The 27,500-nt window shown below is 35.7% G+C and overlaps 1 long non-coding RNA gene across 1 annotated transcript in view; it reads right to left on the bottom strand.

Moving 5' to 3' along the window:
• The window catches only part of LOC118763115, a 40,849-nt gene extending 18,415 nt beyond the window's left edge, over positions 1-22,434 (bottom strand). The window contains exons 1-2 of the long non-coding RNA XR_004998869.1: positions 22,175-22,434; positions 20,164-20,282 (exon numbers count right to left, since the gene is read on the bottom strand). This is a non-coding gene — a long non-coding RNA (uncharacterized LOC118763115). The remainder of the gene's footprint in view (positions 1-20,163; positions 20,283-22,174) is intronic.
• Between the last annotated feature and the right edge of the window lie 5,066 nt (positions 22,435-27,500).

Below are 27,500 nucleotides of genomic sequence, written 5' to 3'. Positions count from 1 at the left end.
GCTTCTTATGTCCAGCATTTCTCTCAGGGAGCTTACACTCTGTCGTGAGTGCATACTGACATTACAAATGTGCACACTGACATTACAGATATATATATATATAGTGTATATTTAAACACAAGAGAGGTATCCATCATAGGACTACCTGCATGCTAGAGAGGACAGTTAAATTCCAAACCACTATTAGGGATAAAATTTCTGGAATTTAACTGTCGTCTCTAGTGTGCAGGTAGTCCCATGATGGGTACCTCTTTTGTGTTTAAATGTACACTGTATTTATATGAATAATATATAGTCTATTGACTAAATTTTTTTCACGCTACGCCACTGGTAATGGAAATTTCTAATATTTCAGATTATATATATTTGTGTGTGTGTGTGTGTATTTATGCGTATGTGTCTTTGACCCCAAGCCATCACTTGACAACTGATGTGGGTGTAATTACATCCCTGTAGTTTACCGGTTTGGCAAAAGATATCGATAGAATAAGTCCTGAGGTTGATTTCTGCAACTAAAATCCCTTTAAGGCAGTGCTCCAGCATGGCTGCATTCAAATGACTGAAACGAGTAACAGAATAACACAATTTATTTATGTGCTTAGACCTAGATGATCTCATGTCAAGTGATGCATGGATGCTGGAACAGGGACAGGGTGCTAACCTGAAAACCTGAAGCTCACTTACTTGTGTTTAAGAAAGAGACTGTAAGTGGAGTTGTCTGTATTTACTGCTGATTGATGTCCACAAAGTATTGTGTGGGTTACTATCAGTCATGGACACCAGGTTATTGGACTTCTTGGGACTCCTCTACTCTAGCCATTGGCCAACTCTGCAGCTCTTCTTTCTGCTGTGTCAACATCACAACCCCTCATGCACATTGTGGTGTACCAGCATGTGGCTCTTGGAACCAGCATAAGAGAAATTTAGACCAGCGGAAATCACAACTAAAATCCATAGTTTTCCTATCATCTTTTTCAATAAAATATGTAGAGACAGTTCATTCTTCAGAGACAGCATGCTTTCAAGGGCTCTTCTATGTGGCAGTTACTGAACCATAAAATGCAGGAGAAAAATTGTGTGATCTGCAAATATAGCCTTGCATTGCTCTGAAAACACTCGATCATTTTTCGCATGAATGCAAACAGCACTGAACAATTTTCAGCATATCTTACAAAAATTCTCTGAATTTTTTTGTATATTGGTAAATAACATTGCACAATTTCCATCACATTTTTCAAAAATTTTTTGAATTGTTTTTGCATATAGGCAAATAGCATAGAAGAATTTTCATCACATCTTGCAAAAATTCTTTGAATTTTCTGCTTATAGGCAAGAACATTGAACAATTTTTCAGCACATCTTGCAAAAATTCTTCAAGTTAATTTTTCTAGTCATAGCAATAAGATGTAAACAACGATGTAAAAAGATACAATTCTGATATTACTATTTCATGTGAGAAGTGGTTTCTTTATTATATCGACATCAAGGCTGCAGCACCGTCTGTAGTCACAGCAACACATTTGCTTCAAGAAAAATTTTCATTTCTATGAATTTGTCAAACTTGGAGAAAATAAATCCACATACAGTTTTACTCTCCGACTGGCAAACAAAGGAGATAATGTTCAATAATTTATCGTGTGTTTTGGTCTGAATAACAAGAATAGACGATAAGTTGTATGCTTTATTTTTAACATCTATAGTTTTGCTACAGATATTCAGAGCTTCAGGAATCATGTTAAATTTCATTGTGTCAATGGATACAGGAATTTACGCTACTTTAACCACACTCTACTTCTTGCAATTACTTACAAATACATCTGACAGGTCTCTGAACCTCTCTATTTGGATTCTTTTGTTTTTCATGCACACATCTACCATCTGAAGAGAGGTAAAAAAGGAATTTTAATCACTATGTCTTTCTTTGCTATTAACTAGAAGAATATTTTGATAATTCTAAAATACAGGTGTCTTATTAAAAAACTGTATGGATTTGCTTCTGTGATTGCCATACTATGATATTAAATGGGTCTTCATTATTTTTTTTACTATTTACCACATCAAACTGTGGCTAATGCTAGGGCACCATCTTGAAAAGTTTAGTTGAATATACTGATCCTAGTACTTGTTGACTTGTACTTATTCTATCATTCTCTTTTGCTGGACCACTAAGTGACAGGGAAATAAACAAGCCAACATCAGATGTCAAGTAGTGGGGGTACAAACACAAAGATCCTGCCCAATAAACATGTGTGTATGCATGTGTATGTATATATATATATAAGGCTTCGAATGAAGAGAGAGGCACAATGGCCCAGTTGTTAGGGCAGCGGACTTGCGGTCATAGGATCGCGGTTTTGATTCCCAGACTCGGCGTTGTGAGTGTTTATTGAGCAAAAACACCTATAGCTCCACAAGGCTCTAGCAGGGGGTGGGGGCAATCCCTGCTGTACTCTTTTGCCACAACTTTCTCTCACTCTTTCTTCTGTTGGCCTGCTCACTTAGCCAGTGGGATGGCGTCATTTGAAGGCTAAAACAATGCGAAGCGCATTGTGACCAGCGATGTGTAGCAACATCTGATAGCCTAGTCGGTGACGGTGACAGTGATATATAAATGGACGTTAAGCGATAATGATGATGATGATGATATATATATATATATTATGAATGTTAGGGAGCTTGCTTCCTAGCTACATGGTTTCGGGTTCAGTCCCACTGCGTGACACTTTGGGTAGGTGTCTTTCACTATAGCCCCGAGCTGACCGGAGCTTTGTGATTGAATTCGGTAGGTGGAAGTTACTGCCGTGTATGTATGTGTGCGTATAGCTGCTCAGTGCCTCTCCGAAAGAGAGAGAGGGTATGTGTATATATATATATATCATATGAACATCACTGTGTACATAACTTCATGTTATGTACAGGGTGGTGTTCATATGATATATATATATATATATACACATAGATAATATATATATATATAATATATATATATATAATATATATATATATATCATCATCATCATCATCATTATTGCTTAACATCCATTTTGATGATGATATATATATATATATATATATATATATATATATATGATGATATATATATATATATATATATATATATATATATATATATAATATATATATATATATATATATACACATATATATATACACATATATATATATATGTGTGTGTGTATGTATATAATATGTGTGTGTGTTTGTGTTTATATACATATGTATAGTTATGTCTGAACATGGCTTGGCTGGCTGAAACTTTGAAGTCACTGTCAACAATATCCTTGTTCAAGAATAATAGTTTGTACTCTACAAACGTACAGAGTAACCCATCAGATTAATGTGAAGTTGTTTTTATTATAACATAAAACAACAAACATTAATACACGCACGCATATATATACAAGCCATACTTGTTTTATTCTTTGTTCCACTTTCTTCTCTCAAGTTATTGAAGAGAAGGTACTTTGGTTCTGGTAATTTCTCTTGAGGTTTAGCTTTGTTTCCTCACCATCATTAACAAAGTCGTCATCTGTACTATAACTTCATTGTTTAAAGCTTGTTATTCTCATTATCCTTGTCACCTTTCACTATAGACTTGTCTTCTGTCACCACTCAAGAACTGCTTAGCTTACAGAAATGAACTATTTCCTGCTACACACTCAGCTTCAAGAGCTGGGATTTTTTAAGTACTTCAACAAAGACATAGTGTCTTAATTTGGAAGCATGATGACAGTAATAATAATAATAATAATAATAATAATAATAATAATGATGATGATGATGATGATGATGATGATGATGATGGTAATAATAATAATAATAATAATAATAATAATAATAATAATAATAATAATAACATTAATAATAATAATAATAATAACAGCAACAACAATAACAATAATGTTTTCAAATTTTTACACAAGGCCAGCGAGTTTGGTGGAGGGGATAAGTCAATTACACCAACCCCATTGTTCAACTGTTGCTTATTTTATTGACCCTGAAATGATGTAAGTCAACGATGACCCCGGCAGCATTTGAACTCAGAACACCGCCAAGTATTTTGCTCAGCATACTAACAATTCCGCCAGCTCACTGCCTTAATAATAATAACGCAAATAAAAATAAACTTCCTTAAACAAACCTTATTCAGGGACCTTTTGAGTGGGATGGGCTACTCAACCTGAAGAAAATTCTAACTGGGCCCCTACCTGCAAGATCATGTGCTGTTAATATTGATATGAGATCACCATGTTGTGCACGTATGGTTGTGATGCATGTGCCTGGTGTGCTCTTATCAGACAGGTAGTCATGATGAGTATACTGGGCTTCATATATTTTACCCCAGTGCTGCTTTGATGGCAAGCACTGCTCTTTCATTCAATAATAATAATAATAATAATAATAATAATAATAATAATAATAATAATAATAATAATAATAGAAAATGATACCGGGCTTACCATCCTTACAGGAAATGCAAAAATTCATGTTAACTGGAACAACTCATGTACTGAGAAGAGCATTATCGCTGTGAAAACAACATCCATTCATGAATTTATTTATTTATTAATTTTTTTAAATACATATTTTACCTGTGAATTTGCGTGTGTAATCTGGGAATGCATGCAATGAGTTTCTCTGCCCTAGGTGTATGGAAAACACTTGGCAAGAAATGAAAGAAAATTTGAAGAAAGGAAAAAATAACAATTATAATAATATACCTGAGGTAAAAGAACAGCTAAAGCAAGATATCCTTGCCAAAGCACAAAGAATCCTCAGGTATGAGAAATGCCAACATTTCTTTGAACAAAACAGACAGTTCAACTCCAACCACAAAAGATTCTACCAAGAACCTAGCAAAAATAATTTAGAGATCAATGCAGCACCATCAGCAGAAGAAGTAAAAGAATTTTGGAAAGAAATATGGTCAGCAAAGGAACAACCTCAGAAAAGGTCTATCAGAACAATGAACACAGAACAACTCTGGACCCCTATAACAACTGAAGAGGTCAACCTGGCACTGCAAAAACTAAGCAACTGGAAGGCACCTGGGCATGACAAGATCCCCAACTTCTGGTTAAAATACCTAACAGGAACACATAAAAAGCTGGCTGAGAAATTTAATGAAATACTAGCAGAGCCAGAGACAATGCCTGAATGGTCCATGGAAGGGAAAACTATCCTAATTCCCAAATACACTGAAATGGCAAACCCACAAAATTACAGACCTAAAACTTGTCTCCCTACAATTTACAATGCCTTTACTGCAATAATATCACAGAGAATGAGCAAGCATCTGGAAGAAAACAACCTGTTTCCAGAAGAACAGAAGGGATGTTGCGAGAGTTCATATGGCTGTAAAGATCAGCTACTGATCAATAAAGCCATAACTGAAGACAGCCGCAGACAGAATAAGGGTCTAAGTATGGCCTGGATTAATTACCAAAAGGCTTTTGATAGTATTCCCTACCCATAGATCCTAAAAACATTAGTCATGAACAAGGTAACACCAATAATCATAAAATATATAAAACACTCTATAAATAAATGGCAGAAATTGCCACAGCTCCAGACAAAAGAGGAAGTCATAAAAACCAAAGCCATCCCCATTAGAAGAGGAATATTCTGGGGAGACACACTCTTTTCACTCCTTTTCTGCTTGGCACTGACACCTTTATCTGACAAGCTAAATGGATGTGGATACAACTGTTATGACAAAACAATCAGCCACTTCTTATATATGGATGATCTAAAACCATATGCTAAAAATGATAAACAGCTAAAAACATTACTGCAGACAGTACATGGATTTACCAAAGAAATAAACATGGAATTTGGCTTAGATAAATGTGCCAAAGCAACCTTGAAAAGAGGAAAACTAGTTAAGCGTAGTAACATCACACCAGATAAAGCAAATGAAATAAGAGAATTAGACCAAAGTCAAGCATACAAACACTTAGGAATCAATGAATGCGATATGATATGACACACACAAATGAAAGAGAAGATAGAAAAGAGGAGGAGGAGGAAGAGAAGGAAGAGAAGCAGGAGGAAGAGGTGGAGGAAAAGAAAGAAGAGGAGCAGGAGAAAGAGGAGGAAGAGGGGTAGGAGAAAGAAGTGGAGTAGGAGAAAGAGGAGGAGGAAAAGAAAGAAGAGGAGCAGGAGAAAGAGGAGGAAGGAGTGGAGGAGAAAAAGGAGGAGGAGAAAGAAGACGGGAGGAGGGAGAGGAGGAAGAAGAGAAAAAAGTGGAGTAGGAGAAAGAGTAGGAGGAAAAGAAAGAATAGGAGCAGGAGAAAGAGAAAGAGGAGGAGGAGGAAGAGAAGGAAGAGAAGCAGAGGAAGAGGTGGAGGAAAAGAAAGAAGAGGAGCAGGAGAAAGAGAAAAAGTGGAGGTGGAGGAAGAAGAGGAAGAGGAAGAGGATGTATGTATGTATGCAGAATGTGTAGTCATAACTGATATACTAGTCCTTATTCTTTAGACCCGATGGCCAACATGCTGTTCCCACATTACCCAAGTTGTGAATGCAGCAGTGGTCTTATAACCAAAGTGACATAAACAAACTCACAAAATACAATAAAATAGCACAATTTAACTTTAGTTTGTCAAAAAAAGGGGGCCTAAACCTCCTTAATATTGCTAGAATTCACACTCTTTTGTGCAAATAAGTCCTGCTACATTAACCTTTAGTGTTGATTAAATTTTTGCTACAAACATACTCTTTACTCTTTTACTTGTTTCAGTCATTTGACTGTGGCCATTCTGGAGCACCGCCTTTAGTCGAGCAAATCGACCCCCAGGACTTATTCTTTGTAAGCCTAGTACTTACTCTATCGGTCTCTTTTGCCGAACCACTAAGTTACAGGGATGTAAACACCAGCATTGGTTGTCAAGTGATGTTGAAGGGACAAACACAAACACACACACACACACATATATGTATGTAAAAATATACATACATATATATGATGGGCTTCTTTCAGTTTCCGTTTACCAAATCCACTCACAAGGCTTTGGTCGGCCTGAGGCTATTGTAGAAGACACTTGCCCAAGGTGCTATGCAGTGGGACTGAACCCGAAACCATGTGGATACAGAATTAATTTGTTAAAATTAGCTGCTATTGACATCCTCCAGTTATGTTCTTAAATAACTAAAATATGTCTTTTAATCAAAGATGAGTTAATTTGGTTCCAGTGTCACACGTGTACATGCATGAAAAGGAATATACCTGATTCCTGTGCAGTAAGGGTTAAAATATTGCAACTATGTATAGAACTCTAAGCTTACACAGAAAAATAACTAAATTAACAACACAAATGTAAAGTTATGACGAACCTTCAATGCAGCATTTATAAATTTATGATCTTTCTAAGTTTGTCTGATCTCCTCGAAAATGAGACCAGACAAGCTTTCTAACTTCATTTAGGAAAATATCTACTACTTTGAAATTAGAATGAAAGTGCATAACTTGTAAGAAAGAAACATAAAATTTCCTGCCCTGCTGCAATAAAAAAGCTATAAGAGTTTACTAGCCACTTTAACAGCAATGAATATTTTAAGTCTCTTTATTCATTCATTTGTTCTAATGTCCATTTTCCTATTCTACTGTGGGTTTGGATGGAGAGCTACTTAAGACAGGATTTTATAGCCAGATGCTCATCCTGTTGCCAACTCTGTTGTTAGGAAAGGAATATTATTTTTATCAAAGTCTTCAAAAGTGCAAAACAACCAGTCATAATGCCAGCAAGGAATATCAGTATCATCACTGCTTTACTCATCTGGTGACATGCATGGAAAATCAATATGCACACATACACACTTATTTCTTTATTGCCCACAAGGGGCTAAACATAGAGGGGACAAACAAGGACAGACAAAGGGATTAAGTCGATTAGATCGACTCCAGGGCATAACTGGTACTTAATTTGTCGACCCTGAAAGGATGAAAGGCAAAGTCAACCTCAGTGGAATTTGAACTCAGAACATAGCAGCAGACGAAATACCTATTTCTTTATTACCCACAAGGAGCTAAACACAGAGAGGACAAACAAGGACAGACAAACGGATTAAGTCAATAATATTGACCCCAGTGCGTAACTGGTACGTAGTTAATTGACCCCGAAAGGATGAAAGGCAAAGTCGACCTTGGCGGAATTTGAACTCAGAACATAACGGCAGACGAAATACTGCTAAGCATTTCGCCCGGCATGCTAATGATTCTGCCAGCTTGCTGCCTTACACACATACACACTTGCACACATACACACTTGCATACACACTTACATACATATACATACACACACACACACACACACATATGTGTAAACATCCAACAGTAGGAAACATGTCAAAACAGATAAAGTTAGGTTCAATACTCTAGCTTGCCAGCTTCTGTCAAACTGTCCAACCCATGCCAGCATGGAAGACAGAATTAAGTGCTGCTGCTGCTGATGATGATGATGATGTGCATCTTTTATCTTTTCCTTATTTTACTCCTTGGAGTGTGGTCATGCTGGGGCACTACCTTGAAGGGTTTAATCCAGTGGTTCTCAACCTGGGTCCATATGACCCTTAGATTTTGTTGTTAGAATTTATTTGCAATAAATTTGTCATATTTCTACAATATGCAAAATACATTAAACACGTGCTCACACACACACACACGGTTTCTTATTTCTTTATTGCCCACAAGGGGCTAAACATAGAGGGGACAAACAAGGACAGACAAAGGGATAAAGTCGATTACATCAACCCCAGTGCCTAACTGGTACTTAATTTATCGACCCCGAAAGGATAAAAGGCAAAGTCGACTTCGGCAGAATTTGAACTCAGAATGTAGCGGCAGACGAAATGCCGGCTAAACATTTCACCTGGCATGTTAAACATTTCTGCCAGCTTCCCGCCTTCCACACACATAAACATGGTTTCTGCCTACCAATTTCCCTCTCAAGGCATCAGTTGACTCCAGAGCTATTTAGAAGATATTTACCCAAGATGCTACAAACATAACGAGACTGAATCCGAGAAACGGCTATGAAAATCAAGCAAAATAAACCATTCAGTCTTGTATTAAAATGATATTGACTCTCTTCAGTTGGTTCAGGAATGCATTTTTTAAAAGGACAATCAAGTGATGGCGCCATTTGAAATTGAGTTGCAACCATCATATATGTATTCACACATCTGGCAGAGCATGTTGGCTTCATCTCTTTCCAGTCTTTATTCATCCTCCATATTTAGTGACCATGTCTGTTATGGTTTTTTTTTGTATCTTTCATCATAGATTACATTTCATACACAGACATCATACCAGCTGCCCTTTGATTCCAGCAGCAGCAGCAATAGCTTCCTCCTGAACTTTTATCACTCTGTGCTAAGTATCTGTTATCTTTTATTTGTTTTAGTCATTGGACTATGGCCATGCTGGGGCACTACCCTGAAGGATGGTAGACGGAGACTGTGAGGAAACCTTATGTTTTATACTTATGTGTGTATGTGTTTGTTTGTTTGTTTGTTTGTTTGTTTGTTTGTTTGTGTGTGTGTATGTGTGTGTGTGTGTGTATGCTTGTGTCTTTGTCCTACCCTTCACTGCTTGAGAACTGGTGTTGGTTTGTTTATTCTCCCTTAACTTGGCAGTTCAGCAAAAGTGACTGAAAAATTAAGTGCGTGTCTTTAAAAAAACAATTATATTTTTGATATATCACTGTATATTTAAACATATATCAAAATAACAACATCATTTTTAATGTCAACCTAACTAATTATTAGTTTCCTTAAGCCAGGCAATGAAACAATGCTAATTTTCTGAGAATAGCATCTCAGTGTGTGACCTTTGTAACATCCGCAGGATTGTTAGCTACTTCTACATGAATGTCTTGGAGGAAAACTTTCATATTTATTGTATTACTTTATACACGAGAAGCATTTCTATGTAGAATTAAGTGGAAGTGAATACACCAGTAAATGTTTCAAACAACAGCTATGAATACCTTGAATGAAAATTTCAATCCCATAGTGAACGATCATATTATTGAATATGCAAATGTATTCCTGACCTTGAAAATGTGCTGTTAAATGGTGAAGAAAATTTCCAAATTGTGCCTTATCCATGTGAGCATGAAATTCTGTTATGACCTGTCCCTCTGTGCTTTGTAGCAGCAATGATATCAAGATTTTTGCCGGCAGGCAGGTTCTTTAAGAATTGGTTATAGTTGTTGGTAGTTTGAAAGTTAAAGCTACATTCATCCACAAAAGTTGTTGGCTTTCCAGATGTAATAGCAATTATCAAATACCAATTTTCAAATTAATATCTAGCAATGGTCATATCAAGTTGATTTTTATCCCCAAGTACTAGAACTAACATTTGACTTGTAATCTGCTTGGCATTTAGGGTTTGTAAAATCTAACTATCGCTTACAAGTGGTTTTTGTGGTAAATTCAATCTCATATCCAGGTTGAGGAATTGTTATTTATTCAAATCCTGCTGAGATTTTACTTGTTACATTCTGAGTTCAAATTCTGTGGAGGTCAACTTTGCTTTACATCTTTTGGGGATCAATGAAGTAAGGTACCAATCAAGTACTGTAGTTGATGTCATTAACTATCCCTTCCTCTTGAAATTACTGGTCTTGTGCCAAACTTTGAAGCCATCTATTGCTCCCTGCAAAAACATCATTATCAACATCCAAATTGCATTTATCGTCTTTTGGTTGAAGTATCTCACTTTCCTTTTTTCACATAGTCTAAAAGGACTTTGAATTCAGTCTTCAGATTAATGTCGATAGATCAGGCAAAGTCCTTCTAGTGCTAATCACAGTCTAAACAGCATTGGATACTGGTGGGTTTTTTTTGTTCCATGTCCACTTGATGTGGCTTTACTAGGCAATACAAAAAAACAAAAAAACACTGTTTAGAGCAAAATGTTTTAACGCATAAATTATTAGTTGCTGCATTGTGCATCACAAATCTGTTCATGTTATGGTTTTAGAAACTACACATTCTGTGTAGAATTTGAATGAATAATTGTGCATCAACAATCATGTTATAGTTTTAGAAACTGCACTTCTGCCATAGAATTTATGAATTACATAATTATAATGGAAACAAGCAACACAGTAGAAATAACTACTAACACTTCTATAGTTGTGATTGAAAAATAAATAGTAATGTTTTTTGCATTCTTTGACTGAAAAAGTTTTTCCAGCTGTGTATTATCTAAGTGAAGATGCATGATATACTCTTCAGCTAATTAAGTCAAATATAATTGTTTTGTTTAAGTGATATGTACTCACTTGGAAATCACTATTCTCACTGTAAGTAACATGTCTCACTTTGAAATCAGTATTCTCATTTTGAAGTGACAAATACCTGGGATTACAAATACTTACAATTACATGCGAGCAAAGAAGGATTTCATCTGTGCATCTGATACAGATAAAGTCCTTTGCAAGTGTGACATTCTCAATCTTTTGTGCAATTATTGTTTCCATCATGTTCCCTGTATGGCATTCTTATCTAACCCCTTTTGTTTTTACATATTGAGCATTCCCAACCACTTCCCAGATGGGAAGTAAACATCTGCCTTTTTATTCTTAATAACTAAAACTTTTGTCTTTACTAGGTTTATTTTAATACTTCTTGCTTCTCGTCTTTGTTCCTTGTTTGGAATCTCTTCTCTAATTATTTAACATATTCATCGATAACAACTAGACCTTTACAGAAATTCTCACAAACTGCCAGTTTTAAATTCTTTTGTTACAAACTGGGGAACCATAATATACAGCTGTATGCTATTCGGTTTATTATATCAGGCTGAGTAAAAAGTAAGCAATGTTTTGAACCATGAAGAATCTGTACTGGATTTTTGCAGTTTTGAATTGTTTGAAACTTTTTTTTTTTTTGTAATTGTCTGATAATACAGACATAGACTTGCCCAGGTGCATCAATAAATTAACATTGATATTTGTTTTCACAGTTGTTACAATCATCAGAAATGGAACTGTTAAAGCATGATATCATCCAACCCATGCCAGCACAGACAACAGACATTAAATGATGATGGTGGTGATGACAAATTAGTATTGCTGAAATTGCAATGTGTCAAACATACCTGGGTGTCTTTTATGCCATCAAATATGGTACTTTTTTTCGACCAGAAGAGCTTTAAGTTTCATTACTCTCCTTTTCTAAATTGCTTTGTGACTCTAAGGTAGTCTAACTCTTATCCTGAAGTTGCTAATCACAAACCTGTGCTAATCAGTACATTCTTCACCCAAGAATGACTTAGTAATCTCAACCATTTGTCAAAACCATTTCTTGGTGACTATGAAGTCTGGATTAAGTATTCACCTAGGTGATCAAATACTGACCGGTTTCCAAAGCAAGCCTAACAGTAAATAGGCCATTTGCATCATGGAATTCCAAGCATATTGGTCACTTATCACAACAATTACCATAACATATGCACCAAAATAACCCAATCTGTCAATTAAAGACATCAGCTTTAGTAATGAGGCTAAGAACATTTACCACTGCGGAGTTGCAAGAGGGATTCATTGACAATCTTTTTAATTATGTGTTAGTTTTAATTGTGGTGTATATGCACAAGGACCAAAGAATAAAGGGTGCATGGGGTGCAAGCATAACCCCTAAAATTTTACAAATTATTTACAAATATTTTACAAATTGTGTGGTAAATAGCTTGCTTACCAACCACATAGTTCCGGGTTCAGTCCGACCGCGTGGCACCTTGGGCAAGTGTCTTCTACTAGAGCTTCAGGCCGACCAAAGCCTTGTGAGTGGATTTGGTAGACGGAAACTGAAAGAAGCCTGTCGTATATATGTATATGTATATGTATATATATATATATATATATATATATATATATATATTTATATATGCGTGTGTTTGTGTACGTCTGTGTTTGTTCCCCCAAACATTGCTTGACAACTGATGCTGGTGTGTTTACGTCCCCGTAACTTAGCAGTTCGGCAAAAGAGACTAATAGAATAAGTACTAGGCTTACAAAGAATAAGTCCTGGAGTTGATTTCCTCAATTAAAGGCAGTGCTCCAGCATGGCTGCAGTCAAATGACTGAAACAAGTAAAGGAGTAAAAGAGTAAACCTTGTTTTTAAAAATTTGGAATCTGGATTTACACCCACAAAGCAAACATAATTTCCATACATATGCAAATACAAAGATCAATATTGCTGTTGTATTGCCCATAGCTAATTTAACCATTCTCTGAATACTCCAATACATCCCTCACTGTTGTTCACCAAGAAGAATTGTACATGGTTTCTTTTACTATGAGCGGTCTGGATAAGGTTCCTTGTCACCTTAAGGCACATAGCACACATCCAGTTGCATTCACCCTAGTAACACTAAAATATATACATCTATCACCATAGCAACATTGAAGGTGGCAGCCATGAAGTTTTCTATCTGACAAGGATAAAAATGTTTTGTATATGTGCATGCATGCATGTGTGTGTGGGGTTTACTTTTCTATAATGTGGTGAGCTGGCAGAAATGTTAGCATGCCGGGCGAAATGCTTAGCAGTATTTTGTCTGCCACTATGTTCTGAGTTCAAATTCTGCCGAGGTCGACTTTGCCTTTCATCTTTTCAGGATAGATAAATTAAGTACCAGTTATGCACTGGGGTCGATGTAATCAACTTAATCCCTTTGTCTGTCCTTGTTTGTCCTCTCTGTGTTTAGCCCCTTGTGGGTAGTAAAGAAATAGGTTTACTTTTCTACTAAGGCAAGATCAATGAAAATAGTACTCCATCCAGTGAGAGATAAATACTGTTTAATGTACACAGTATACAGTTACTAATAGTTTGCAACGTATGACACTATTAGTAGTTTGTAACTGTATACTGTGTGCATTAAATAATATATATATATATAAAACACTCCTGTTACAACCTGGGACCTTGAAGACTGCCTTAATGCAAGAAAGTATATTAGTCCCTTAATATTTTATAGTCAATATTTCATCTATTCAATAAGACAATCAATACTTCATTTCATTTTACTATATATATTATTTATACTATATGTTTTATATTCTACATTAATATTATAAAGAATATAAATAAAACATAAAAAACAGAGTTGGAATTTCTTTGAATAATATATATCCCTCTATACACAATCATACAAACCCCTTTATATATATATATATATATATATAACGATTTAGGAGTGACCCCAACAGGTCACTCGTCCACCAGAAAGAGCAGCCATAACTCACACCGCCAAGTATTAGTAATTCAGAAATTAGGTGAAAATTTAAAAACATTTACCCTAATTCTTCTTTTAGACGTTGCAACGTTTCTGTGTCATTAATGATTAAATTAGCTTAATTAAATTAAATTAAGCCAATCTACCATAGGTTACACTTCATCAGTAAAAGACCTGGGAGAGACAAATATACACGAGGCGTCTGTATCGATGCCTACGGGATATCTGACTTAAAATTTTCAAGACTGACGTATTCGCGCCAAACTTATCAACAGTAAATATAAACTGCCGATTCAATCTCAGAATTATTCAGAAAATTATCAATTAGTCAATTTAGGGTAGCAAAAAAATTTCAATAGAAATTTATCGCAACCAGCGGCCTGGTGAAAAAGGCCGCTGGTTGCGATAAATTTCTATTGAAATTTTTTTGCTACCCTAAATTGACTAATATATATATATATATATATATATATATATATGTATATATATATATATATGGTGTGGCTGTGTGGTAAGGAGCTTGCTTACCAACCACATATTTTTGGGTTCAGTCCCACTGCATGGCACCTTGGGCAAGTGTCTTCTACTATACCCTTGGCTGACCAAAGCCTTGTGAGTGGGATTGGTAGACGGAAACTGAAAAAAGCCCGTTGTATATATGTATATGTATATATATATATATATATATATATGTGTGTGTGTGTGTGTGTGTGTGTGTGTTTGAGTGTCTGTGTTTGCCCCCCCCCCCCAGATCATTTGACAACCAATGCTGGTGTGTTTATGTCCCTGTAACTTAGCAGTTTGACAAAAAAGACTGAAAGAATAAGTACTAGGCTTACAAAGAATAAGTCCTGGGGTCGATTTACTCGACTAAAGTCGGTGCTCCAGCATGGCCGCAGTCAAATGACTGACACAAGTAAAAGAGTAAAAGAGTACATACCAGGTTTCTTCAGATCCAGTCAACCAGTTTCACTCAAAAGGTATTTGTTGATCTACAACTATAGCACAAGACACTGGCAGACAGTACCAAAACAGTGGGACTGAATCTCTAACCATATGATTCCAAAATGTCTTAACCACACAACCATGTTTGCAACTACATATATGTAGGTGTATATGTGTGTGTGTGCATGTATATACTTGTCTATACATGTCTGTATATGCATGCATATGTGTGTGTGTATTTATAAATACACATACATATACAACAATATTGTAAGTATGTATTGAGATGCTTATTTTCCAAGTTGTAAGCCAATTTTAAATGTAGACAGATAACACTTTGCTTAAGGGTACCAAGGCACACTCCTTACCATGAACACCTATTCCTTACCAAGGAGAAAGTCACAGGTTATCTAACTGTTTTTTGGAGTTTTTTTGGATATAAATCTATACTGGTTCCAATAGACAAACTAAAAAGATTATACATACCCCACCTCTTGCACATCCACAGACATTATAAAAAAATTATTGATCAGGAAAATAATTCATTTAGAGTAATTATGCCAATTAGTATAGGATTTTTGAAAAGAAAGCATATTTCTCATAATCTAAAACAAAAATTGATTTTAAGTTCAATATCTGTTCTTTTTTTGTTTTGTTTTCTTGTGTGTGGGTTTTTTTTATATTTTGCATGTGTATTTTTATGAAGCTCAATTTAAATTATCTTTAGAATTGCTTGGATGCAAGAATTCTAGTGAATAAACATTCCTGGACCAATTGAGAGAGTCGATATCATTTTAAAACAAGACTGAATGGCTTATTTTGCTTGATTTTCATAGTCATTTCTCAGGTTCAGTCTCGTTATGTTTGTAGCATCTTGAGTAAATGTCTTCTAAATAGCTCTGAGGCCAATTAATGCTGGTAAACAGAGTAGCAGATGTTACAGTTAGAGTTTTTACTTCTCTTACATCCTTCCTTCCATTTACCCATCCATTGAACCAAATTCGATGACTGGCACCCGTGCCAGTGAAGCGCTAACAGCTCCATATGAGTGGGATCACTGCCAGAGCAGTTGTCTGGCTTCCGTGCCGGTGACACGTAAAAAGTACCTATTTCTTTATTACCCACAAGGGGCTAAACACAGAGGGGACAAACAAGGACAGACATAGGTATTAAGTCGATTACATCGACCCCAGTGCGTAACTGGTACTTAATTTATCGACCCCGAAAGGATGAAAGGCAAAGTTGACCTCGGCGGAATTCGAACTCACAACGTAACGCAGATGAAATACCGCTAAGCATTTCGCCCGGCGTGCTAACGTTTCTGCCAGCTCGTCGCCTTTCACGTAAAAAGTACCATTTGAGCTTGATCGTTACCAGCGTCACCTTACTGGCACTTGTGCCGGTGACCTGTGAACAAAACATTTGAGCGAGGTTGTTGCCTGTGCCGCTGGACTGACTGCTGTGCAAGTGGCACGTAAAAAACACCATTTGAGCGTGGCTGTTGCCAGTACCGCCAGACTGGCCCTCGTGCCGGTGGCATGTAAAAGCACCCACTACACTGTTGGAGTGGTTGGTGTTAGGAATGGCATCCAGCTGTAGATGGGAGCCTGGTGCAGCCATCTGGTTCGCCAGTCCTCAGTCAAATCATCCAACCCATGTTAGCATGGAAAGCGGACGTTAAACGATGATGGTGATGATGATCCATCCATCAGCCATACATACATATGATGATCATCTCATCTTGTCAGATGATAGCCATCTCACATTCAGCCTAATTGTTCTGATTTACTTTGTTATATGTACAGATATGTCTTTTCACCATGTATCCATCATCATAGAACTTTTTTTTTCTTTATGCCTTTAACCCTCCAATGCGGAGTATAGGCCACTTATAGTTGAATTCCATGTCGCATAATTTTTGGCTTCTGTACTTATACTCTGCCATGAATGTCTCCCTTTCTCTAGTTACTTTTGTGTTGATCTCCACCGCAAGTTCTTAGGCCTACCTCTCCTTCTATATCCATCCGGTTTCCACTGTAAAGCACTTTTCGCTACATTTGGTGTATATTTTCTAATTGTGCCACCAATCCACTTCCACTTTTTCTTAAATATTTGCTCCCTAATCGAAACTTCATTTGGTCTTTGCCATAGCTCCATATTGCTTATGTGTTCAGGCCATCTAATTTTAAATATACTACTCAAGCATCTGTTGATAAATGATTGTATTTGCTTGTTGTTCACCATGTCTCAGCCCCATACAATAACACTGCTTTACAAAATACAAAATGGATCAAGAAATGAAATGGTAGTGAGACATCTGTAAATCATTGGATTTAGGTGACAAAATCTTGTACAACACTTTTGCCACTCTCTCGTTCCTCATAATAGGTTCCAGTGACAAATATTGCAAGATGATTGGTACTGTTCTGACTGCAAGTTTTATGTCAGAATATCTTTCTCCTATAAGGGCTGCCTTCCTACAGCTTTGTCTACAACAATGGGAGCCTCTTCTACCGCTGGGAAATCTATTTAACCCACAGACGGGACCCTGACTGATACCACCATTCAGGTCAGAAAAGATCTGGGATAAAAATAAGGTGGCAAGCTGGCAGAATTGTTAGCACGCCGGGCGAAATGCTTCGCGATATTTCGTCTGTCTATACGCTCTGAGTTCAAATTCCGCTGAGGTAGACTTTGCCTTTCATTCTTTCGGGGTCGATAAATTAAGTACCAGTTACGCACTGGGGTCAATGTAATCGACTTAATCCGTTTGTCTATCTTTGTTTGTCCCCTCTATGTTTAGCCCTTTGTGGGCAATAAAGAAATAAGAAAGGATCTGGGATAATGGTAATTAAGGAGTGGCTCCATACTCCCTCACAACTCCAGAATTCCCAAACTAGAGCCTTACCTCCGGATGCGGTCTAATGTAATACCCCAGGACATGCATATACATACATACATACATTTTCAATGTAAAGTTTTATGCTTTTGTAACATTTTGCATGACTCTCATAGAATACAGCCTTGTAAATGAAGATTTCTTCTCAATAATTCATATCATTGATTTTGTTTATAATACTAACCATCAAAGGTCATTTGATCCTCCAAACAGCTTCCTTGATTTTGATACTATGAGAAAACTTTGTCCAATCATCACCAAATATTTATTTAATGACATATTCTCACTGCCGTCTTTAAAAGTCTTTGTACTGTTCCAAAATTTTCTATCTGACCAAAGATTGGGTATGGGAAATGGGGAAAATGTCTTGTGAAGTTCATTATCAGCTGCAATAAAATTTTATACTTGATTCTACTTTTGGTATTTCAGTTCTATTTTTTCTGTCTTGTTTTGCCCAAATGTACTTGCACGCATGCATACACACATGCACATACACAAACACACACACACACACACATACATATGTAAGTCTTTTCTATTTTTAATTATCCCAGTTCTTTCAACTAAGCAGTAGGTTTCTAACAAAGTATCAAAGCTCCATTCCTGGAATTTGGATAACGACAATGATAAATGTTTCTTCTCAAGCTGAACTTTAGAAAAAATCTTGCATATTTTTACTATTCTGCTTATAAATTGTATTTGCATATGATGTGTGTATGAGTGTATGTATTCTTTTAATCTTTTATTCTGCAAGCTGGCAGAAATGTTAGCATGCTGGGTGAAATGCTTAGCGGTATTTTGTCTGACGCTATGTTCTGAGTTCAAATTCCACCGAGGTTGACTTTGCCTTTCGTCCTTTCAGGGTCAATAAATTAAGTATCAGTTGAGTACTGGGATCGATGTAATCAATTATCCCCTCCCCCCAAATTTCAGGCCTTGTGCCTAAAGTAGAAAGGATTATTATTATTATTATTATTATTATTTGAACTAGATGGATCTTTGTGTCGTTGAGCAAAACTGGCAGAATTGTTAGTACGCCAAGCAAAGTTGCTCAGCAGCAATTTGTGTGTCTTTATGTTCTGAGTTCAAATTCTGCTGAGGGCAACTTTGCATTTCACCCTTATGGGGTCGATAAAACAAGTGCCAGTTGAGCGTTTGAGTTGGCATTATAGACTTGCCTCCTCCCCAAGATTTCAGACCTGGTGCCTATAGTAGAAAGGGTTATCATCATCATCATCATCATAATTATCATTAAGATGACAAGCTGGTGGAAGCCTCAGCATGTCAAACAAAATGCTCAGAGTTTAAATTTCACTGAGGTCAATATTACCTTTCAGGGTCAAGTAAGTACCAACCAAGCACTGGAGTTGATGTAATCAACTTAACCCTTCCCCCCAAAATTCCTGACCTTGTGCTAAAATTTGAAACCACCACCACCACCACCATCATCATCAGTCATCACCATTATTACTTCCGCCTTAGCAAAGGCGGAGGTATTGTTTTCAGTTGTGTTTGTTTGCTTGCTTACCATGGACAAGTTATCTCAAGAACCACTGGATGGATTCAGATGAAATTTTCAGGGATGTGTGACCTCGTGACTGGCACGAAGTGATTAGATTTTGGAATCGATCTGGTACCGGATAAGGGGTCTGGATTATTTTTTCCTGTTTTTTACTTAATTTTTGAGAATGGTCAGGTTAATTTTTAGTATTCTCATTCGTGAGAGCAATCGAGTTTATTTCAAATATTCTCATTTTAAAAATCATCTCTGGCTAATCATTGAGAGGATGTTGGTGTTGCCTTGGTGGAAGTTTGTGCTCTCTGAGTGTTCTTGTTATTATTAGCATTATACTTTTCAACTTTTCAACTCATTTTAATATGTTTCTTTACACTTCTAATGCCTTGCTTCACTTATGAAATACTGTATATGTGTGAATGCATGTGTGAGTGCATAAAGATATACGTGCATGTGTGTGTGTGTGTGTGTGTGTGTGTGTGTGAGTGGATTAGTAAATGATTCTGTTATCAAATGAAGAAAATATTACTCAATACTTCCAAAGTAGTTCTTGCAAATATTTTTGTTTATCAATTGTAATGCTTCTTCTCTTCATCAGTTCTTTGAATGATAAGCAGCATGAAACTCCAGGTAATGATTCAGGAAGATTCAGCTTCTAAAATAATAAGATTAATATACATGTGCTTGCGGATGTGTCTGTACAAATACATGCACACTTACATACATACACAGAAATGTATAAACACATACCTATGGATATAGATATAGATATATATACATAAATACATACATACATATATATAGATCGCTATATTTTCTTTATTTTCTCTCCTTGTTTCTTTCTGTGTTCCTTTCTGTGGAAGAGCGTAGGCTTGAAACGTTAAAAACTTTTTCACTTCCCGAGCATTATACTAATACGTCTGTTTGTTGTCTACACCACCTGTCTTTGTCTTTTGCTTTTTTGTGAATTCTTCCCCTATATATATATATATATATATATATATATATCATCATCATCATCATCATCATCGTTTAACGTCCGTTCTCCATGCTAGCATGGGTTGGACGGTTCGACCGGGGTTCTGGGAAGCCAGAAGGCTGCACCAGGCTCCAGTCTAATCTGGCAATATTTCTACAGCTGGATGCCCTTCCTAACGCCAACCACTCCGTGAGTGTAGTGGGTGCTTTTTACGTGCCACCTGCACAGGTGCCAGGCGAGGCTGGCAACGGCCACGGTCGGATTGGTGTATTTTATGTGCCACCGGCACGGAAGCCAGTCGAGGCGGTGCTGGCATCGGCCAATATATACATACATATATATACACACACACACATATATATATATATGTATATATATATATATATATACATGTATATATATATACCTATATATATGCATATATATATATATATATATATATATGCATATATATATATGCATATATATATATATATATATGACATCCAACCACATGCTTTCACATACCAACTCTCTCACCAATATATATATATATATATATATATGTGTGCATATACATACGTACATACATACAGACAGACATACACACACAGATATACATATCTATATATATACACTTCCATATATATATATATATACTTCACAAACGCACACACATACACTCACCCATACGCACTTACATTTAAACTCCTTACTAGTGTTTCTGTCCTCCAAATCTCATCCATTTATTTACTTACAGACAATCGCATATTTTTTTCTCGTAGAAATATTATCTGTGGGAATAATTTCTTTCCCCGACCTCCCACCAATTCATAGGTTTTTTTATGCTTCGTAGAACCCTAGATATTCTGCAGTCTATACTTCTTAGACTAAATATATTTTTGCCGCTATTATATATATTTTTCTTATGTTTTAAAGCTTCCCTACCTGCTGGCTATTACGTCTCTATCTCTTTCATTTTTCTCTTTCTGCCATTCCCTTGTCTTTACTTAGATTTACCTTTATCTTTCTCCCTTTCCGATATTTTTCTCTTATTATATGTAAACATTTTTTGTTGCTTTTACGCTTATGCCCATTCAATTCTCACATCTCTCTCTCTCTCTGTCTACACACACATATATTAATAAATATAACATATATATACATACATACATATATATATATATATATATATATATATATATATATATATATATATATATATATATAAAGATGCATATGTGTGCGTGAATATCTATAAATATATATTATATGTTATATATATGACATATATATATATACATGCATGCATGCATGCACACATGCATACATACATACATACATACATACATACGTACATACATACATACATAACTAGCACCCTTTCTGACAGTCTCTATAAATCTTTCTCTGCTATCAGGCTTTCTCTCCTTCTCCCATTCATTCCTCTGTGTGTGTGGGCGCGCGTGTGTGTATGTGTGCGCGCACGCGTTTAATTTATTTTATTTTCAAATACATCCTTTTTATAATAGAAACATTAGGAACAGAGGAACCTCCTCATTTGGAAAAAAAAGATAACCCCAACGAACCTTTAATAAATGCTACATAGCTCCATATCTGTTTACTATGTATTCCCTAACATGATCCAACTTGATATTCGTGTGACAAGTTCAATTGGAACGAAACCTATCTGTGACGATGATTGCCTCATCTTGTCAGATGTATTCATTGTTCCGTCAATCTCCGTTCATTTGTCGTACGCCCATATGCTTTCAGTTGACTTTTAAGACAAGCTGATGATTTACTTGGTCTAGACTTTAGAGTAAATATGACAGACAAACCTCAGCATTCTTTCTTCGATTGATTGAGTCTGTCTTTTAGATTGACATGCTTGTGCATTATCGTATCTGTTTCTCTTTCTATACGTTTGTACGTGGTTCGAATCAACGTATGTATATGATTGTATGTGATATGTATGTATGTATATATAGATATATATATATATATATAATATATATTATATATATATATTATATATATATATATATATATATTATATATATAGATATATATATATATATTATATATATATATATATATATTATATATATATATTATATATATATATATATATATATAATATATATATATATATATATATATATTATATATATATATATATATTATATATATATATATATATATATATTATATATATATATATATATATATATATATAATATATATATTATATATATATATATATATTATATATATATTCTATATATTATATATATATATATATATGAGAGTGTGTGTATGCATATATGTACGCGTGTATGTGCATATGCATCTATCTGCCTATCTATCTTTCTATCTATCTGTTTGTCTGCCTATCTATCTATCTATTTGTCTGCCTATCTATCTATTTATCTGCCTATCTATCTATCTATCTATCTATCTATCTATCTATCTATCTATCTATCTATCTATCTATCTATCTATCTATCTACACACACACACACCACACATACCACGTATGGCCAAACAGAAAAGATCCACGTGAAGACCATCGTCATAAATTAGTGAACCCAGTGTGAAACTCTGAGCCGACTGTCAACTTTTCAAGTAATAAACACATCTCCTATATAAGGTTACATATGTCATATTTTAGTACCGTGTGGGATCTTTTCACTACTGGGATCCAAGTTGACAGGCTTTCCATATTAATTAGTGTTAAAAAAATGAATGGTGAGCAAATTAGAAGCTTTAGTTCTCTGAATCCGCAAGATTTGATAAGTATATCAACAAAATAGCTACTTGTTTCTCTGAGATTAGTCAAGTGATATAGACACCTCCGATGAGACTGTAATAAGGGTCAAAGATGGATTAATGGCTGTTCATCATTTCTTTTTTCTTTTTTTTTCTCTTTCAATCTATAGATAAATAGGTAAAACTGACATGTCTACTACGTAGGTTTACATGTACTGGAAAATAAACGCATACACATAGCATTCACAAGACTTTGACTCAGAGTCCAAGTCGCCGACCATTGTTACACACTGCGAAGAAAACTTCAATCATTCGGCTATTTGGGTTGACAGAATTGTGAAAATCCGTTCGGATGGATTACAGCTTATAGTTTATAGTTTAACCCTTTAGTGTTTAAACTGGCCATATCTGGCCCAGATATTCTACATGTTTTATATTCAAACTGGCAATATCTAGCCTCTCACACCTACCCGACAATGTCATTCTAAATATAAACAATCACATCATTGAAACCTCAAAGCTATAAGATAATGCAGGATTAATTCAAAACAATTTGAGTGGAAAAGTATTACATTTAACAGAGTAATCTGAACACTAAAGGGTTAAAGAGCCAGACTTGTCATACGTACTGACTGTATAGGGGGCTGGTTCTGTCTGACAATCATGCTAAGGTTTACAACTGTTTGAGGAATTCTCAGAAACAGACACAATTATTCAATGAATAAACAATTCTTACGACTGAAACCATTATAAAATAAAAGAATAAATATACGCATGGTTGTGGAAAGAAGCTTGCTTTCCAACAACATGGTTCTGTGTTCAGTCCCACTGCGTGACACCTTGGGCATGTATCTTCTATAACTCTGGACCGACCCAAAGCCTTGCGAAAAGATTTGATAGATAAAAACTAAAAAAAAAAAGCCTAATGTGTGTGTGTGTGTTTTATTCAAATTTACAGAAAACGAAAGACGAAGACAGGTGTAAGAACAAACAGGTGCATTAGTTTAACTCTCTTTCAAAAGTTGAGAAAGTTCAAAGTTCAAAGGTCGTGGTAGATTAGTGCAATTTACATTTAAATAAAATAACCAGTAAGATCCAAGGAGATTAGTGCAATTTACATTTAAATAAAATAACCAGTAAGATCCAAGGAGTCCGAATGAGTACGAAAATCCAGTGGTAACCGAAAGCTCGGCAAATAGTTAGCATGAGAGTCAAAGAGAGTAGGAAGTTCAGTCAGACATCATGGCAATATGTTTCTGCAGTAATGGTTTTTCTAGGTTTTAAGATGTTATGAGTCCAGTAGTACACCACCAAACAGTCACCATAACCTTCTTTTTGAAGAGCTCGGGTTTAGGGAAGATTTGCGGTGCTCCATTCTGGTTCAACCATTGCGAAGAACGTTTTTTTATTATTGTACAGAATCCACTTTTCATCGCAAGTTACAACATGGTCGAGGAATGGATCGGTCTGGTTACGGAGAAGAAATGACGAGCAAATTTCATATTTGCGCATTTTCTGATTTTCATTCAAATCGTATGGTACCATTTGTCGAGCTTTTTTGATTTTCCGATCGCATGCAAATGGTTGCAGGCAGTTTTCTGTTTAACTTGAAGTTCTTTCGCCAGTTCACGAGTGGTTTTACGTAGATCTTTCTCAATGAAGGTCTTTAATTGACCGTCATCGATGACAGATGAGCGTCCACTACGCTCACGATCTTCAAGACTGAGGTCTCTACTACGAAATCGTTCAAACCATTTTCGAGTTGACCACTCACTGGTCATTTCCTCACCAAAGGTTTCAGCTGCTTTATGTCCTTTTTTGAAATTGAGTAAACTTGATCGAATATTTGCGCTTTAACAGTTCCATTTCAGATGATTGTAACAACAGTGAAAAAAATATCAATGTTAATTTATTGATGCATTTGGGCAGGTCTATGCCTGTATTATCAGACAATTGCCAAAAAAAAAAAAATGTTTAAAAAAATTCAAAACTCTGCAAAAATCCGGTACAAATTCTTCATAGTTCAAAATGTTGCTTACTTTTTACTCAGTCTGATATATATTTACGACGGGCTTCTTTCAGTTTCCGCCTGCCAAATCCACTCACAAGGCTTTGGTGGGCCCGAGGTTATAGTAGAAGACACGTGTCCAAGATGCTACCCAGTGGGACTGAACCCGGAACCATGTGGTTGGGAAGCAAGCTTCGTACAACACAACCACATAGGACACACACACACACATATGTTACTTGTTTCAGTCATTAGACTGCGGCCATGCTGGGGCATCGTCTTGAAGAATTTTTAGTCGAATGAATCAACCCTAGGATTATATCTTTTTAAAGCCTGGTACTTATTTTATCGTCTATTTTATGAGGGCGTAAACACACCAACACCGGTTGTCAGCGATAGTGCGGACACACACACATATATACGACGGGCTTCTTTCAATTTCCCTGTACCAAATCCTCTCACAAGGTATTGATCTGCCGAAGGCATAGTAGGAAACGCTTGCCCAAGGTGCCACACAGTGGGACTGAACCTAGAACTATGTGGTTGGTAAGCAAGTTTCTTACTACACAGCCTCGCCTAAGCATGATACATACGTACATTCACCCATACATACATACGTATGTACATACATAAGTACGTACATAGATACATGCATACATACATACAGGCATATACACATATGTACATACATGCATACATACGTACATACATACATACATGCAACCATACATACACACACACACATTTCACATTTTTTTTCAGCAAAGCTTTCATTGTTATCTTGCATACTTTCAAACGGATATACTTTGTGTATGTATAAGTGTGTGTGTGTGCGAATTTATATATGCATATATATATATATATATATATATATATATATATATATTATATATATATATATATATATATATATATATATATATATATATATATATATCAAGATTAATCAGCCGAAATTACTACGATGATCCGGTTCTTGACTGAAGACTGAGGGGTTCGAATGTCCTGTCCATGTTTATTGTATCGTCTTCTATGAGTTATACGTTCTTGTCCATGTTGTATTTTTCTACATACCTTAATATATATATATATATATATGTATATATATATATATATATATATATAGTTATATGTGTGTGTGTGTATGTGTGTGGAGAAAAAAAAGGAAGGTTGTTTCTATCTCTCAACCCCTCTCCCTCTCTCTTTCTTTCACACATGCACGCACGTACACGCGCGCACACACACACACACACACACACACACTACAATACAACACTGTTTGCTGAGCCACAAAACAAGTTCATAATTCACACATGCAATTAGTACTCCGTTCATGACCCAGCATTGCCTTTGACATACTAAAATTTTTTTTTTTTCTTTGGTTTTCATTGTGGTTGCTTAAAAAATTTTAGTCTACACAGACATCATCGCATGCAGACATCAACAAGTGTATAATTTAAAAAATGCTAGGGCGATTAAGTTTCAGTTTTCATGTGAATTGAGCGTGTGTGAGTGTATATGAATGAACGATTAGATTTATACACGCATATATGTAAACACAGTTATATATATATGTGTGTGTGTGTGTGTGTGTGTATATATATAATATATATATATATATTATATATATATATATATATATATATATATACATATACATATATTACATAAATATATTTATGTGTTTGTATGTATATCTATATGCACTTATGCACTCACACAATTGTTACACATACATAATACATACATCTGTAGACAAAACTATAGACGACTATGTATGTTATTTATCTTGTATGTTATACTTCCTTCAGTCATTTGGCTGCGGCCATGCTGGGGTACCGCTTTGAATGTTAAGAGATATGGAATTATATATACATTATTTACATGTGACGTATATTTGTCTTCATCTTGTTTGTTGTTAACACAACATTTCGGCTGATATACCCTCCAGCCTTCTTCAGGTGTCTTGGGGAAATTTCGAACTTGGGTTCTCGTTCCCAAAGTATTTTTCGATGTTTGTTATTGTTCAGGTCACTGCTTGGAATCGAACTCAGAATCTTGCGGTTAGTAGCCCGCGGTCTTAACCACTACGCCATATGCCCGTGGGCATCGACCTTAAACAATACCGGTACTCA

This window comes from Octopus sinensis, linkage group LG4, assembly GCF_006345805.1.
Source record: "Octopus sinensis linkage group LG4, ASM634580v1, whole genome shotgun sequence".
In the NCBI taxonomy this organism is placed as follows: domain Eukaryota; kingdom Metazoa; phylum Mollusca; class Cephalopoda; order Octopoda; family Octopodidae; genus Octopus; species Octopus sinensis.
This window is presented reverse-complemented; position numbering and strand designations above follow the sequence as displayed.